Here is a 16560-nt window from a genome sequence, read left to right as displayed (position 1 = left end):
CTAGAGCTACAAATCCTTTGATTTGTAGCTATATCCATAATCAACTTAACAGCTCTTGGATGGAAGATTAGCAAACTCCTCAAACATCTCAATCTTTCATTATACAATAACATTTTCTGAACTAGTGGCACCTTCGTGGTTTCTCTCTCAATCCTAGCTTGTCATGATTTTTTCTTGCAGTGTGGACACAAGGCCCAGCCAGCGCCTTGCAATATCTGTGCAGGGGAATATGAACATCACATGCCTCTATGACATTCTGGTTTTATGCACACACCAAAGCTGTTTTGCCCTGTTGGCTGCAGCATCACACAGAACTCATATTAAGCTGCTTTGTTACCACATCTACTTTGAGTATTTCAGCATTTCAGGTCCTGCCCCCCAGCTTGCATTCATAACCTACCTACTTCTCTCCTAAAGGTGTGTCTTTTCAAGTGTTTTGAATTAAAAGAACTGCTCAAGGAATTGCCAAATTAGGTCACAGAAGTTATTCATCCTCAGTATTTACTATACCACTCATACATGTCATCTGCAAATTTTACTAGCAGTGACTGTTCCCAACACTACAGATAAAAATGCTGTATAGCATTTGGTCAGGAACAGATTGCATTGGGACTAGCTCCATAGCATCATGATTCATTATTATTTTCTTTTGAGATTTGTCAATTAAGTAAGATTTAATTAGAGAAAGTTTTTAATTAGAGCTGGATGGAAAATGATTTTTCCATATTGCAAAAATTCAGGATTTAATGTTTTTCCTTCATTTCCTGAAATAGACCAAGAGCCTGAAATTTCAAATTCATGAGGGTGAAGAAAAAGGAAAAAAAAAGAAAGAAAGAAGGAAGGACTGTATGCATAAAACACTTCTAGTTTCAAAGCTTGGATAATTTTTATACTTACATGGTTTTTTATTGTAATAATATTTCCCCTACTTTTCTGAACAACATCAATTAAAATTCCTGCAAAAAAAAAGGTCTTCCACTGAAAAAATGGTAAGATACATAAAGAAGCAGAAGGAACATCAAAATTTAAAAGTAGCTAATCAAAATCTTCTCTCTTCCTTACAGAAGCTGTAGTTCTGCCAAACTATCATTTGCCAAGCTGAGTAAGTTTTATTCAATTTAACAGAACTTCACTCATTTTTGTATAGTGATAACTTCATTTTCAGAATGTCATGCAGGACTACATCAAATATCTCAGGAGCATCAGGGAAATAGGTGCTTATTGAACTGATCAGATATTTACTGTGTCATTTATAACTGGAAGTTCAGGACTGAAATTCACCAGAATTCAGACTATTTCTCCAAATCCTACAAGATGCCCTGAAGTGTTTCCCTTGCCCAATTAGTGCCAATCGAGAGTTCACTCTTTTTTCATGTCTTCCTTTGAATTTCAGCTGTTACCTTTTCAACAGAATTTTATCATTTTCTAAATCAGCATGTGGTGTTTGGGATTCCTGCTGGTGAAAATTTAGCTTTTTCCCATGTGAGGTAGAAACCTACCTTTGCTTTGAAAATGTGATTTACAGAGCTCAGGCCCTTAATTTCAGCTATTTGTGTGCCAAACAGCTCTCCTAAATCTTGTTTTGAGTTAGAGCCCAGCTATTGCGCCAACACTTACCTTTGACAACCATACTTCTAGTGCCATAAAACCCCCCAATATGTAGTTTTTCTGACAAGGACAATTTTCTACACACAACCCTGCCCCAGTTTCATTTATATTGCTTGTGCAACTCAGTAAATTTTTATGTATTCCTTATCAATTTTCTTGTGATTATGCCCAAGATTAGTTCTGGGATTAGAATCCTGGTGTTACTTACCTTTTTTAAAACTAGTTTAACGCTTTTGTGTAGACAAGAGATAGAACAAATTATATCAATGTAAGCTGGTTGTAGCTAGATTTAAAAATTAATTCCAAAAACATTCACAGCTTTGCATAAATCAAAACATTTCTCATTCTTTCCTTGAATTTCCCTCAGAAATGAAAAACACTCTCCATGCATGAGAAAACTAATTCTTGCATGCAAATTCTCCCAAGGAGAAAGTTGATTATTTCAAACAGATCCAAAAAGCAGGAGAGAATGGCTCTGGCCCAAATGTGCAGAAAACAGTGTGCTGCTATGTGCTGAGGACGTCCTGGACACATTTCAAATGCAATTTAACCCATAGGTTTGAGATATTGTGGGCAGAACAAGAGAACCTTCAAAGCCTTGTTTTGAAACTGTTAAAATTCAATGACAACATTTGCTGCTTTAGAATCAATGGCACTATACCAGGAATTAATTAGTTTAGTAAAACTGAAAGAAATTCCACACCCTCTGAATACTATCTAGTTACTCTGCTGTCCCAGGACACCAGAATGAGTATCTTGTAGCCATGAATGTATTTACCCTCACAATATGTCGGTGAGGGAGGGAGATATCAATACCCTCATTCTACAGATGATTAAATTAAGACTGGGTAGACCTATTTCATATCCCTTAACAGACTTCCTGAATAGTAATCTATAATATGTCTACTGTAAATACTATATATTTTATTCCTTTATGCCTTCATGCAAGTTTATGGCTTTTAATCACCTCCAAATATTTTATCAGGACAGGCTCAGGAAGGAAATATTCATCGTCAGGAAATTGGGATACCCCTGAATGCAACCAGGCAAGAGCAACTACAATATATTGAGCTATATCAGAGCCCAGAAGTGAGTTGAAGTTTATGTATATTTAAACTTTCCAGGAATTATTTATTCACCACCTCAAAGGGTGAAAACAAGGGAAACCCTGTTTCTACAAAAAAAAAAAAACAAAAAAAAAAAAAAAAAACCCAAAAAAAAAAACCAAAAAACCTGGACCAAAAGTAAATTTTCATTTTTTTGAAACAGATGTATGAATTCTAGTACTCCTAATCTTCCCCAGATAAACTGGGACTTCTGGTTACAGTTCAAGAGCTAAACCTCCAAAATTGCCCTCTGAAACTTAATATGTACAAGCTGGGTAAGAAACCTTTAACATGGATAAAGTGCAAATGCAGAGCATGGAGATTGTCATAAACAGATATATACAGAATTAACAGGTGGTTTGTGTCTCTTTATTGATGAGAAGCTTTTTGATACACAACAACCAATGTCCGTGCAGAATTTATCCATGGATATAGCTCAAATGAAAAGTGTTTCAATAAATCTAACAAAAAAAGGACAAGGTGACAAAGAGATGAGATGTCTCTGATCCAACAAGTCATTCCAGGTGCAGACACTGGCAGAAAAACGCCTTGTCCCCTTCCTCCATGTCTGCTGCACATGACTTTTAGCGTGTGCTGATTGACAGAAGGGCCGTGGCAGTGTATCAGTGCCTCGTGAAGGCAGAGTCCCAGCCATAAGTGGGGCAGAATACAAATGAGGTGCTGTCTGGTGCACTTTGTCTGGCCCTAGATACCTGCTGTTGTGGAATGCTGCTGTCACTTCACTGAATATCTGACTGCCCACAGATTAATAGAAAATGTGGCAGAGAGCAAGGAGTTCCCATCAACAGAAATATTGGAGAAAAGGAATCTGACCTGAAAAATCTACCTGAAGGACTACTGAGAAAAACCTTACAGACAGTTAGCAGATGGTGTTGTCCTCTTGGATATGTTTTTATTTTTTCCATTGCTGTTTGTGTTAGCTTCACTTGCAAACCTTTTCTTCCACTTTACATGATCGTCTATTGAAATCATAACAGTGAATTTGTGACACCACAATTATTTCCATGGCAACTGGCTACTGTCAAACAGAGGCACTGTGAGGATGGTAGCACAGGACTGATATGATCAGCAATTTTAGTCTGTCCATGAATTCAAAGCTACTGGAGAGGGCACATGGTGGCAGGAAGGTCAACACAAAAAGCCCTGCACTAATCAGACATGCTTGTAATGAAAGTAGGAATAATGATCTTCAATCATCTGTAGTTAATGAACACTTAATTTGTTACATCCTTCAAATAATAATACATTAAAAGAAACCCCACTCTGAAACAACGGTAGCAAACCATAAGGCAAGTTTTGGGTTCCAGCCCATCAAAATGAAAACAAAGGCAAAATCACCCTTTGTCCTTGTGTCACGTACTGATCAACATAAATACAGCTGGAGACAGGTTTAAGCAAAAACAATTGACTTTCTGTCCATTCCAGAATTAATTCTGATTATTTAGCAAGAAAGGATCATGCTAGGATTTATTAAAATACATTTAAATGTCACATAAAAATATTGAAAGTCCACAGTTTTGGTGATGGTTTGTTGGACTTTGTTTTTACTTTGTGTTTTCTTTTCTCTTTAATGGTGTTCTTCACTACAACCATTTGATATAAAAATGAATAAATAAAGCACAAACAGGGAGGCTTTGCATCCATTTAAATTATGAAAGTACATAATGAGAGAAGTGTGATTCACTTGATTATAAATGTAAGGAATTATCAAATACTATCAAATAAGATAGCAACAAGAATATCTTATTTCTTCTAGATATGTCATTCATATTCCAGCTCCACCTTCAGGTACCCCCTGCACCCATCCTTAGATTGGTGATTTAAACTACTAAAAGACAAACATGTGAAGTATGATATGCTGGGATCCTTGCTGCTGTTGTAGATGTTGTTGATGTTTGTTCTTGTTTTATTTTTCCCTGTAAACTACTAGAAAACAACCTACTAATTATACCTTGAGTACTGTACTTGGTTTGTCAGCAGCAAACACTTTTATCTGGAACTTGACTGTGTTTCTGCATGGCCTTCATGCTGTGTGACAAACAAAGCAAAATAGACAGAGACACTACCTTGATAATCAAGATCCTCAGCAGCTGTAAGTGCATGTCAGAGCTGAAGTTTTGCTGTTTTACACCAGAGGAGGATGGGGCCTTTTGACCTTTACATTTTTATTAGCAGATCTCTGTCATCCCAGTGTAATCTAAAGGCTCTTATTCCATCCCTTTGTCTTCCAGGAAACGTCTGAAATAAGCATCATGCTCTCCGGAGACAGAGGGAAGACTTTTCATCATCCAAAGCCCTGTCAGGTAAGTGATTATCTGCGAGGGTGTGCTTACGCTGACTTGCCTCCATCACTCACAGCAAACATGAGGACAAATGCTGATCACAATTCGCTGCGCTTTCCTGCTCCCAACTGTGGGCAACTCTGAATTTAGCTGATATTTCCAGATTAGCTGTACTCCAGTGCACACAGCTAAGCCTCGCTAGAATGAGGTGATACTTGGAATGTTTGGAATCCTACTGATTAATTCCAGCTAGAATCTTAATGACATTTCAGATTTTTAATTTCTCTGTCTTTTGTATCAGATAAAATAATAAATAATTCTCTTTCCAGGCAGGACTGTGTAACCTGGATGCCTTTTTACCATGATTTTAGGCTTAACTTCATTTTCTTTTTTGACTTCCCACTAATGAATTTACAAAATATGCTTGCTAGATTTAAAAAGTAAACAGCATTGGAAATCTAATTCTTGTTTCCTATGAACATCTCCACACTAAAATGATGTACAAAGTACCATTTGTTACTTTAAAAACATGGCTTTTCATAAGGCTCCTGTCATAAACAGGACATTTAATATTGGATTCATTGTTAAACCAGACGGCATGTGGAGCTGGCAGAATTTTGCAGCAAGGCACACAGCCTGTTTTATCAATGAGTTCACAAACAATCAATAAAATCTTGGGAAGAAAAGCACCCCTTCTTGCCAAAATGGCAAGAGAGATTTATCATAGGAGTTTTATCTGTTCATATGAAAATACTTCTTGCATCTCAAGCAGTTACTAAAACAAAAACCCGTTCAAAAAGTCACGTTGTCAGGTGATGACAGTGGAAGTTGAAAGGGTTGTTTAGAGGTTTTATTTTGACTACGCTACACTGAGATATAGGAGTTATGCTATAAACAACTCATTCTGAGTAATATCTCACTGTGTCTAACTCATGGCACCACATGGTTCCAAAGAAAATATGATAGATTCTTAGTAGATGCAACAAGAACTATTTTCAGCAAGATTTTCTTAGGTGCATTCTTTGCACAACTGGTTTCTTACGGATCCTCTTTTTTAAAAGGACCACAGTTTATTTCTGCATCCTTTATTCTGGCTACTATTTGAAGCAGTTTCAGATCCAATGGCACTCCTACTAAAAACATCAGAATCTGACACATCTTTCCCCCTTCAAATCTTCAGCCCCATCTGTATTTCATACCTGATTCTACTCACATGATCAAAATAAGCAAAATGCCTCAGGAAAACCCAAGTGGTTTTGTCTTTAAAATCTGGAAACCACCAGCTCTGTGACTAATTTTGATAGGGTGACCCCAGAGATAAATCAGATCCGTGTGTGGGTTCAAGCTGACTGCCTTTACCAGGTTCACTGGGAAACCTGGATCCATCTGCATGGCCTGAGGACTGATGTGCTGAGCTGGAGAGCCTTCACACCACTGAGGAGTAACCACAGGACTGGGTCCTTTTATTGTGGACCTGAAAATGAAGCTGCAGATGAAGACAAGCAAGGTGCAGCTGAAAGGAGCAGTAGAAATGGTGACTGCAATCCCTCCTTGGCATGATGGGGCAGTCTTAAGTCCAGAGTCATCAACCATTGGGCATTTAGCATGTGATTAGAAAAGATATGCAGTGGGATTTTCTGAAGGACATCCAGTCTTGCAGGATCTCTTTGTTTCAAAATAGACCAAAGATCTGAGGGCTGATGGAGGTTTGGCTCAAAATGTGCATGGAAGCAGGCAAATAAAAGAACTGAAAATGTTATAATTCAAATAACCTCATTGGAAGGCACAAAGACATCATTTGGATAATTGTATAGGGAAAGCACTGAATTGAAGTAGTGAATTGTTCAAAGAAATGTTCAGAAAATTGCCATGGGAATCCCCCATGACTTTTTGAACAAATAGATGTATTCCAAAATTCTGGATTAAAACCAAATAATTCTTTTGGCTAGAAGTTTCAATCATTTAAAATTTAAAAATGTTTGCAGTTAATGTTTTTAACAAAGAGGCTTCCTTCACTCTAGTTTTGAATGGATAATTTTCCTGTGTTTTCTTGCTCAATCAAAGAATGGAATGGATTTTAAAGACTAAGCAAAATATAAATTTTCATTTCTTCTAAAAGTCCATTGAAATTGCTTTTCCACATTTTGACTAGAGACTGATAGTTTTGACTGAAATTACAGTTGTCACTAGAAATTATCACAGACTAATTTTGGCAGGATTTCTTTCTTTTCAGTTTTCCTGGGAAAAGATTCTGACTGCTACTTACAGCACTGGAATTCCTTGTGCCTTTTTACTAACCCTCACAATTGACATGCTATTATTACTTATGCAAATCACTGAGCTTGCTTCTACTTTAATATCGTCTTAGTAAAATAGCAATAATTCCCTAGGTCAGAGAAGGTTTACGAGGAATATTTATTAGATAGAACACAGAGAGCATGGCTTCTCTGACAGTGGCACAAAATTTATGCAATTATATTTATTTCTTGGAATTATTCTTGATGTACAGCTTACTAACACACGTGAGAATTAGACATTTGCAGTGTTAAACACAACAGTATTTGTTATCTGATTCACTACCAAACCTTTGAGTTACACCGATTGTGTTCCCAACATTTGACTTCAGACCAGTGCATGTTCATCCAATTTCATTTAGGCTTTTTAGTTTATACAAATTTGGTGATTTTTAACATTTGTGAGCCATAGAAAACAATCTTGATTGAATTTTGGTTTGAGTTTAACACAGATATAAGAATGCACCAAAGGAGATTTTGTATAAAACTGACAATTCTTTAACTATGCTCAAGATGTATTTTTCCCTCCATTCCTGTACCTGTTGGTACAGTATAATTGCAATCCTTCCACCCTGGAGGATAAATCATAAGATCATGACAGTACAATTGGAAGCAGTCAGGCTTTTTCCACAGATTGATATGTTTTGCTTCACTCACTCTAGTCCCCCTGCTGCTTCCCTACTTTTATCTCCAGATTTTCCTAGTCTGATTGCTTCAGACCTTACATGGTGGGTGAGTGATGTCAGTGGCATGCCTCATGCACAGAAATTTTGTAGCAGCCAATGAAACACAACTTGACAACATTCCTCAGGTTTTTCTCTACGCCCCATCTGGTGAAAGACAAAGTAGTTATATTAGCCACACCTTGAGGCAGGAAATGCCAGCAGTAAAATGCATGATCTTCTGAAGACTTAAAAAAACTCAGTCAACCTTTGGAATAGTTTAAATCCCTTATGAAGAATATTGTGAAAAAGAATTTGTAGAACTGAACCTTCTTATTCAGCAAATTCACTCCCATGGTACATTAATAACAAAACACCAAACACTATGTGTCAAGTAATCATGAGTCATCAAGTTACGGTACAAACAAAAATTACTGGTAGACAAATATCTTTGGAAAGTGACTCCCTATTCTTTGTCAGCCTAGATCAATTACAAAATAATATCCATTAGCTTGAGCAATATTTATAATTATTGGGCAGGACATGAACAGGCTATCTGATCAAAAGAAATACACTAAGCAGCAACCCTCACTTGTTATTATAAAGGGTGAAGTTTATTCAGTAGTGATAAATTAGGTTGATATTGACTTTTAAATAGGTTAGCCAGTAATTGGTATCAGAAGATGTGTGCATTCCCCATGATTTCTACATTTATAAAATTCCTTTATTGCCTTTTTTTTTACTTTCTCATAATTTGCATAAAACTGCTCACTAGTAATGGCCAGGCAACACAGTGTAAGTAACTAGAAGACGGCAGTAAGAGAATGGTAAGTGTGTTTAAATATATGGGATATTTCAGTAGAGCAGTATGCTTTAAAATGGAAGAGATGATGGATAATTTGCTAAAGATCTTCAGAATTATAAGTATGAGGAACATTAATATGAAATTATTTTATTTCTCCACCAAGACAAGCACTAGAGGTCTTTGAATGAAGCTACTTCCAAGTATCAAATTTTAAAAATAAACTGCTTTTCCAGACCACATAAAGCTGATACAAAATCCTATGTTTCTGGGAAGTTTGCAGTTTAGTATTAAAAAGAAAAAGAAGGGATAAATCAGTAGTTGTTAGGACCTGAAGCTGCACAAACTCAGCACTCCTGGGAGTCAAAACCTGTTTGCAGGTTCTTATGTCTTGCCCAGGGTACCTGTAACTGGTAACTGTCATGAGCTAGATCCTGAGCCAGAGGAGGCTTTGGTCATACTCAGCACAACAGTTTTGTGTTTGCTTACAGGCCAACACTGCACTACTACACTCATGAGACATTGAACAGACAGAAATTGCAATGACATTAAATTAGGCATGTGTTAGAGTGTTGGCCTGTTGTATTTATCCTGTCTGTAATTATGGCCAAAATTACTTCTTTCAGAAGCTGAGCAGGAGTCCAAATTTTTTGTTTCCTGATTTTTAAGATCATTAAAGTTGAAATTTGAGTTGGATGTGTGTTAAGCAGCCCTGGTCCATACCAAAGATAAACAGTCAGTGGGCCTGCAGGGGAGGCTGGTTAAGCATCACCGAGTACAACGGAGTTAGGGAAAATGGAAAATAGCAGGTGTATACATCACCTTTTCCCTGAATTTAAAACCACAGCTGATTCACAGCAGATTGTAGCAGAAGTGGCTCTTTCAGAGGCACTGAGGATGGAAACAGCAGGAAAGTGTTTTTTGAGAGAAAGTCAAGAAAGATAACCTTTTCTGAAAAGACACTGCAAGCGAAAAGGCACAGAGAGAGGAACGAGACGTGACAAGTTCAGACCATATGCAACTTTATAAGAAGTTAAATTGCTTTTTTAAGGCATTTCATGGACATGAGTCACTCATTTCATGATACATGACTGTATCTTTGTGAGCAGACACTAGGAGAGTCTAGAGAAACAGCACTATCTGGAGCTATCCCACATCTCAAACCAAAATCAAGATCATCTGATTTCAGTGAGAAGCCTATGCTAGAACCATTTATATTTGCCCAACTGGCTTTTGTTTTTAAGTCAAGTATACCTTGGCTTGAAGGTTTAGCCCCTTGAACAATTATTTACTTACATAGCAATAACTATTTTTTTAAAGAGGGGAATAAAAGGCTAAATATAATCAAATATGTAATATTTATTTTTATAAAAGATGGATAACAGAAAGATAACATACAAGATGCTAATAATCAGCTGGTTACCAGGACTTCTGTCTAAAATTTATTAATTTCCAGTCACTTGTTGCAGACAAGGGTAATATGGTTGTTTCCTTTTTTCTATGTCAACTAATCTGTTAATATTTAAGTACTGTGAATAGCTTGAAAAATTTAGTTCCCCAACCTGGGCTGACTTACTTCACTAAATTTACTCACTAACATAATGAAATGGAATAAAAGATCACCCACCCATGTTAATGTTAAACAGCATATCAGAGTCAGACTAGACCAATGTCAATGTTGATTTGTGCCTAAGATAATGAAATTTGAAAGCCTAAAAATGATAGGGTTGTTTATAGCAAGTTCATCTCTGTAAAATAATTGCATCCAAGTTCCCATAAACATAAAAGAGAGCTATTCTGCTGCAGCTGGTTGAAAGGATGGTTTGATTAAGGAATATAGATAACATTTACAGCTTCAGAAGAACTTCAAAAGACTACCAGAGATATTGGGGAATTTAAAAGACAGAATACAATTTCCAAACTTAAAAGCATTATTTTTCCACAGACATCTAATTTAGATAATATACCAGAAGCCTATAATAAACCTCCCACAAAGAATAATAGCACACTGCACACACCATGGTTGTTCAACACCCCATTTAAATACAATTACTGGTCCTTTGCCAAAAGCCAGGAAACATGTCTTTCCATAGCAACAGTAAGAGAAAGGTCAGGATAATATTTTTGCAGCAAAGCCTTTCCTTAAGAAGGATTTGGGATTACACTGTGGATTACATGCTTTTGAAATACGGTCCTTCTAAGTTAAAATACACCTGGATCATCTTTCCCTGTCCCTTGGGATTAATTCTATTGGTTTGGAAAAGCTACACCTGCCTCCTTATGTGCCATTCTCCCCCCATATTTAGTCAGAATACAGTTACTTCAATTGCTACTTTAGCAAGTGTGTAAATGAGCAGCAGCAAATGTTCTTGCTAATTCATTGAGAGCATAGCTCAGGATGTATTTAATTAAAAGCAATGAAGTGAGCTAATCTACCTAGTTAATTTCATTGGATTTGGTCTAGTAAGCAACCTTTTAGATACCAGAATATTTAAAGGATAATGTATTGTTGGTGGTTTTTTTTCCTTTTTTAAAAATCTTTTAAGAGTTTTTTTAGTACTGTTTGTCTGTTAATAAAAAGATAATAGATTCTTTCCTAGTGTTGTTTTACATTCTGCTAGGAGCTAGTTAACTATTGTGTATAGCTGGTAAACTATTAGCATCTGATTTTGAGGATTAAGCTTGCAAAAACATATGCAGATGAGTCACTTTGGTCATGTGAATGATTCCATTCAACTTCTGCTAAATGCTTTGAATCATGGTCTCTGTCAGAATCACAATCCAGGGAGAACAATGCTACAAGTGTAATAAAGCAGCTAAAATGGATCAGGTGCCAGGCATAATTGACAGCTTTTAAAAAATCAACATATCTTTAGCAGCTCAATAGTTTGTGGGAATGGTATGAGTATGAGTTTTTAATAGCCCCTTAAGAAAGGTAAAAATTTCCAGAAAGAGAAAAATCTTCACTGGACTCCGTGCAAACACATGAAGAGCTGTTATTTTTGAAGTCACTATACTATTCAGTTTGCTTGAGGGTATAAATATTTATGGAATCATAAGCATAGTAATCTATGAATCTAATTTGTGGGGGAAACTCATGCACATAAAAGCCTGGGACTTGTTACCACAAAGGTTATCCTGAATTTTCACACTCTTTCAGGAACGTGCTTTGGATTGGACTTCACTGGGCTGGGTTGGATAACAGGATTATCAAATCCCAAGATTATAAACATCACATATGATCCTCAGAGGCTGGAGAAGCTCAGGATTTTGCTTCATAGCCTTGCACCAAGGACACCCTTGTACTGGACAATGGAGCTAGGGAAGAAGGCTGGTGGCTTTGCTTTCTGCATTTTGGTCCCTGATCCAAGATCAGCTCCAAACACAAGAGATCAGTTGGAAAGGGAATGATGTTTCAAAGAAATGTACTGTTAATGCAAAACATAACACTTGTTATGAGATTACTAACCCTTATATTACATTCTCCTTTTTGTCAAGGAAAAAAGGGCACTCAGAAGAAAACAAATGGCAAAGGAGTTTTCTTTACCTACTTTACAATGAGTTGATTTTATTTGGCTTTTTGTTTCTATTTTAAAATACCCAATAAATTCTATGATTTCTCCATTTTATTTAATAATTTATCAGAGCTATCTTAAAGGCCAGTATGAGCTGCAGAAGGAAATCCAGAAGTCTCACAAAGGATTTCCTACTATTTTTTTTTTCAGTATGTCATAGAAGGGCCTGTTGGCATTAGCACAGTTTGGAGCACAAGTGAAGCAGACTTAAGGAACAAATATTTAATGAAAGGGAGCATTCACAATAAAACTGCACTATGCCTGAATGAACCTCTTGGCCTCCTTCAGAAAATCATATTATCCTGTCATTCTTGTGAGAATGAATCTTCCCCCTCACTTTTTTTTACATTTTTTGGAGAGACAACAAGTGGACAGGGGTGCTCAGGAAATTGCTTGGGGGATTGGGAAGAGTTCCTGCATGCAGTAGCCAAAGGACTGGTTATCACAGCACCATTATGGTTGTAAAAGATGTCCAAGATCATCAAGTTCAACCTTTAAATACCCCCATGTCCACTAAACCATACTGCAAATCCCCACATCTTGTTTCTTGAACACTTCCAGGGATGGTGAGTCCACCACTTTCCTTGGTAACCCATTCAATTCTCATCCACTCTTCCAGTGAAGAAATTTTCCCTAAAATCCAACCTGAACCTCTCCTGGCATAACTTGAGGCCATTTCCCCTTGTTATATCCCTGGTTACCTGGAGAAGAGACTGACCCCACTCCATACCCCCTCCTTTCAGGGAGGTTTAGGGAGTGATAATATCTCACCTGAGCCTCCTCTTCTGCTGGAAGGATAACCTCAGCTCCCTCAGCTGCTCCTCACAGGATCTGTGCTCCAGCCCCTTCACCAGCTCTGCAGTCCTCTGGACAGGTCTGTCATTGAGTGAGGGGCCCAAAACTGAGCACACAACTCGAGGTGCATTAGCCTTGGCATGAGCAATGAGTCAAAGGATGCTCTCACTGACAGCACCTCTCTCTGTTGGAGCAAGGCATGGTGGCATGGCAGTAATTGACAGGCAGATGTTTCACACTGGAATCTCACTTAGTGCCCCAAAGTACTGCTGATTTTATTTGGCTGTGGTTTGTGGGGGAGTTTTATTTTTTGTTTCATAAAAATTTTGGGGAAGTATCTTGTATAATAAAGTTATACTAAAAGAGGCTTAATTTAGGAAGACTAATTCAGAATTTGAAATTTTTTTCAAATGTCTTTTTAAATCAATACTTCATCAAAATTAATTTTCAGTATCATTTTCCAATCCAAAGAAAAGTTGCTATAAAAATTTCTGATTACACAACACCCCTACAGGTCTAAATTCCTAATGATTTCTGTATGTATACATTTTTAACAATAATGTAGACAGATTAATAACTTATCATAAGCAGAGCTGAAGATGGCCACTATCCACATAAGTCTGGGAACAAAGGAATCTCAAAAAAACCCCAGAAGTTGGTGAGGTAATGGGGACAGCATTTTATAATTTCTACTTCCGGATATCTTCAATATGTTAATCACCAAATTTACTGTATAACAATGACTCCACTTGTATTTTACAGTGTTTGAGTTCTAAGTATACATATCCTAGATGTTTTCAAGAGAAAAATAATCTGTTTTTTAAAAAAATCTCATGAATTTGTTCCTGCTCACTTTGAAGACAATGTCTTTATACTCATCTCTCTCTGCTGTTGACAATTGCTATCTCCACAGTTCTTTCCAGGTGGCACTGAAGGAAACTTTGCTAATTCCTCACTCCTACCTACTTCCTTGGAAGTGGAAGAATGAAACAGAATCTCAGCTGATGTATCAAGTGGACATCTTGTGTGTATTTGAATGGACCAGGACTGGGAAGATACTATATTTTACAGAGTATAGGCAAGTCACTTGCCCCAAATCAGACCCCTTTAGTAAGTTTCTAGAAGAAGAAATCACAAAATGTTTGTTACTTGAAAAATATGTGTCATTATATAAAATGAATGAATCCTATAGTTATGAGATAGCATTAGGAAGAAATATCTGCATGTTCAATAAAGAAAGTTGTCTATATTTTAAAAACCGTCCATGTCTCTAAAAATCTTTATATATGTATGTATGTGTGTGTGTGTGTGTGTGTGTGTGTTTGTGTGGTCTGTCCATGACTCCAAAACTTTTATGCTAAGTTTTAACAGGAAGTTCTAAAATAAGCTTGATTTTGTTATTATTTTACTTTCTTTGACAGTTTTCTGACTACATTTTATATTACTTTTCTACTGCCTCTTTCTCAGTTTCCCACAGCCTGTATCTCACATGATGTTATCTTTTCTCACAGATTCCTTGCCCTTAGTTCAAAAGTTTTCTGGGATAGGGCAAATGTTATTATGGCATGTAGGAATGGCAGTTTGATAGAGTAAGTAATTTAATTCTAAATAGAGATTCTAAATCAATTCCAAAATATGAAGACTAATAATATGAGAGGTTAGATTCAATTTTAAATTAATTCCAAAATCTTCAATTCAAACTTAAATCAGTTTGGTCTAGCAGCTTGTGAAAAGCTGAATGTGCTCTTAATTTCAGTGCAATGCATGGCACTCAGTATCTCCCAATCTCCCAGTCTAGTATGGGCCCATAATATTGAAATCATCTGAGAAAGCTCCTTTTGCTTCCAGTGGCATTGGAAAGAGGCTGAGTGTAAGATTCAAAATGAATAATAGACAGTTCTTGTGAATGTCCTCATTTCTCTATTTAAAAAAAGGAATACTGTGAATATATTAATTCATAACTCTGAAAAAAAATAGAAAAAATATATCAAATACGGCTTTTATAAGATATCTAATGTTTATGCAAAGTCTCAAGCAAAACAGCAAGCTTTACCAGCAGCAAGCTCAAATCAGTGAGGGTTTTGCTGCAAGTTGCTGCTCTAAGGCTGCACTGCTGGATCCACAGCAAACAGTGCAGCCTCAGGCTTTCTTGCTTCCACACCTGCAGAGGAAGCACAGTCCAAAGGAAGCTATTTGCACTAAACTTAAAAGATTCTGATAGCACCAACTCATTAAAAGAGAATTATTAAGTAGAGGAATATCTCCATTCCCCTGGCATAGCAGCCTGGTTTGACAGTGGTGTTAATTCATCTTGTGCCCTCGCCCTCTTAGTAAATCTGTGCCCTCAAGAAAATCCTTTATCCTATATTTATTGATTTAATTTTTCTTAATTTTTTTTTCCAAATCAGATATTTTTATATTGACTTCTCTTTTGTATGACCTTCTCAGTTGTCACCTGTAGTGTGTCTAACTTTGAGCAGAATTCAGTTTTTTAAGTTGTTCTAATTTTTGATTCCAGAGAAAGTATGAGGTAACTTTTCTCAGTATGTTAAACCCTCATGTTATCCCACCAAAAAAAAAAGAAGAAGAAATACATATTTATCTGTCAGAGTTAATAATTATAGATATTGCTATTCTTAATTAATAAAGCTGAACTTTAAATTTAAAAACACACACAGAGCAACAGTCCTGCTTATTGAATAAAGCAAAATGCCATATAGCCTTATTCTGAAATTATTTATACACTTTCATTTGTGTGTCTGATTTTTCATAGAGGTTCAATGAGAATGGTTTTAACATGAGATTTCTGGTTAGAGTACACAAAATTACTGGTTTATCATACAAAAAAACCATGCATTTTCTAGTATTGGCTATAGGGACTATTCATCTAACAGCGTGTTTGGCTTGGCCTATTAAAAGCAGTGAATTTTTTACATGAAGATGGACTGGCAAAAATTCTGATGCTTTGTTAAATCAAGACACTCTTTAGAAAATCTTGTTATCCTTGTCTGCTGTCTTGTCCAACACCGTGGACACTGTAAAAGTGCCAGGGAAAAGAACAATTTCTTGACCTCATAAGTCACCCCTTCTTCAGGATAGTGACATTTGGTCATGCAGCTGAGATCAGAGGGTTTGGAAAATAATCCCTGGATAAACAATCCAGTCTTATCCTCTAATTCTGCCATGCACCCCTTCTCTGTCAGCTGCTGGTGCATAGGAGAAAACCTAGAGAATGATATAAAGTCTGCTTTATCTGCAACTAGTGCAGGGAAATAGGAGGCTCTACAAAATGGAGCAGCTGGTCCTGAGAATTAGGTGTCCAATCTGTGATCTTCTGAATTTTACCATGAGTCTGGTCCTCTGGATTCAATATCCATTGATGTTTGCAGTACACTGGGTGCCCTCTAGAGCACAT

The sequence above is a fragment of the Melozone crissalis genome, unplaced genomic scaffold, assembly GCF_028551555.1.
Source record: "Melozone crissalis strain CALT ecotype California unplaced genomic scaffold, PUWL_Pcris_2 ptg000016l_1, whole genome shotgun sequence".
Taxonomy (NCBI): Eukaryota; Metazoa; Chordata; class Aves; order Passeriformes; family Passerellidae; genus Melozone; species Melozone crissalis.
Note: the sequence above shows the minus strand (reverse complement) of the source record.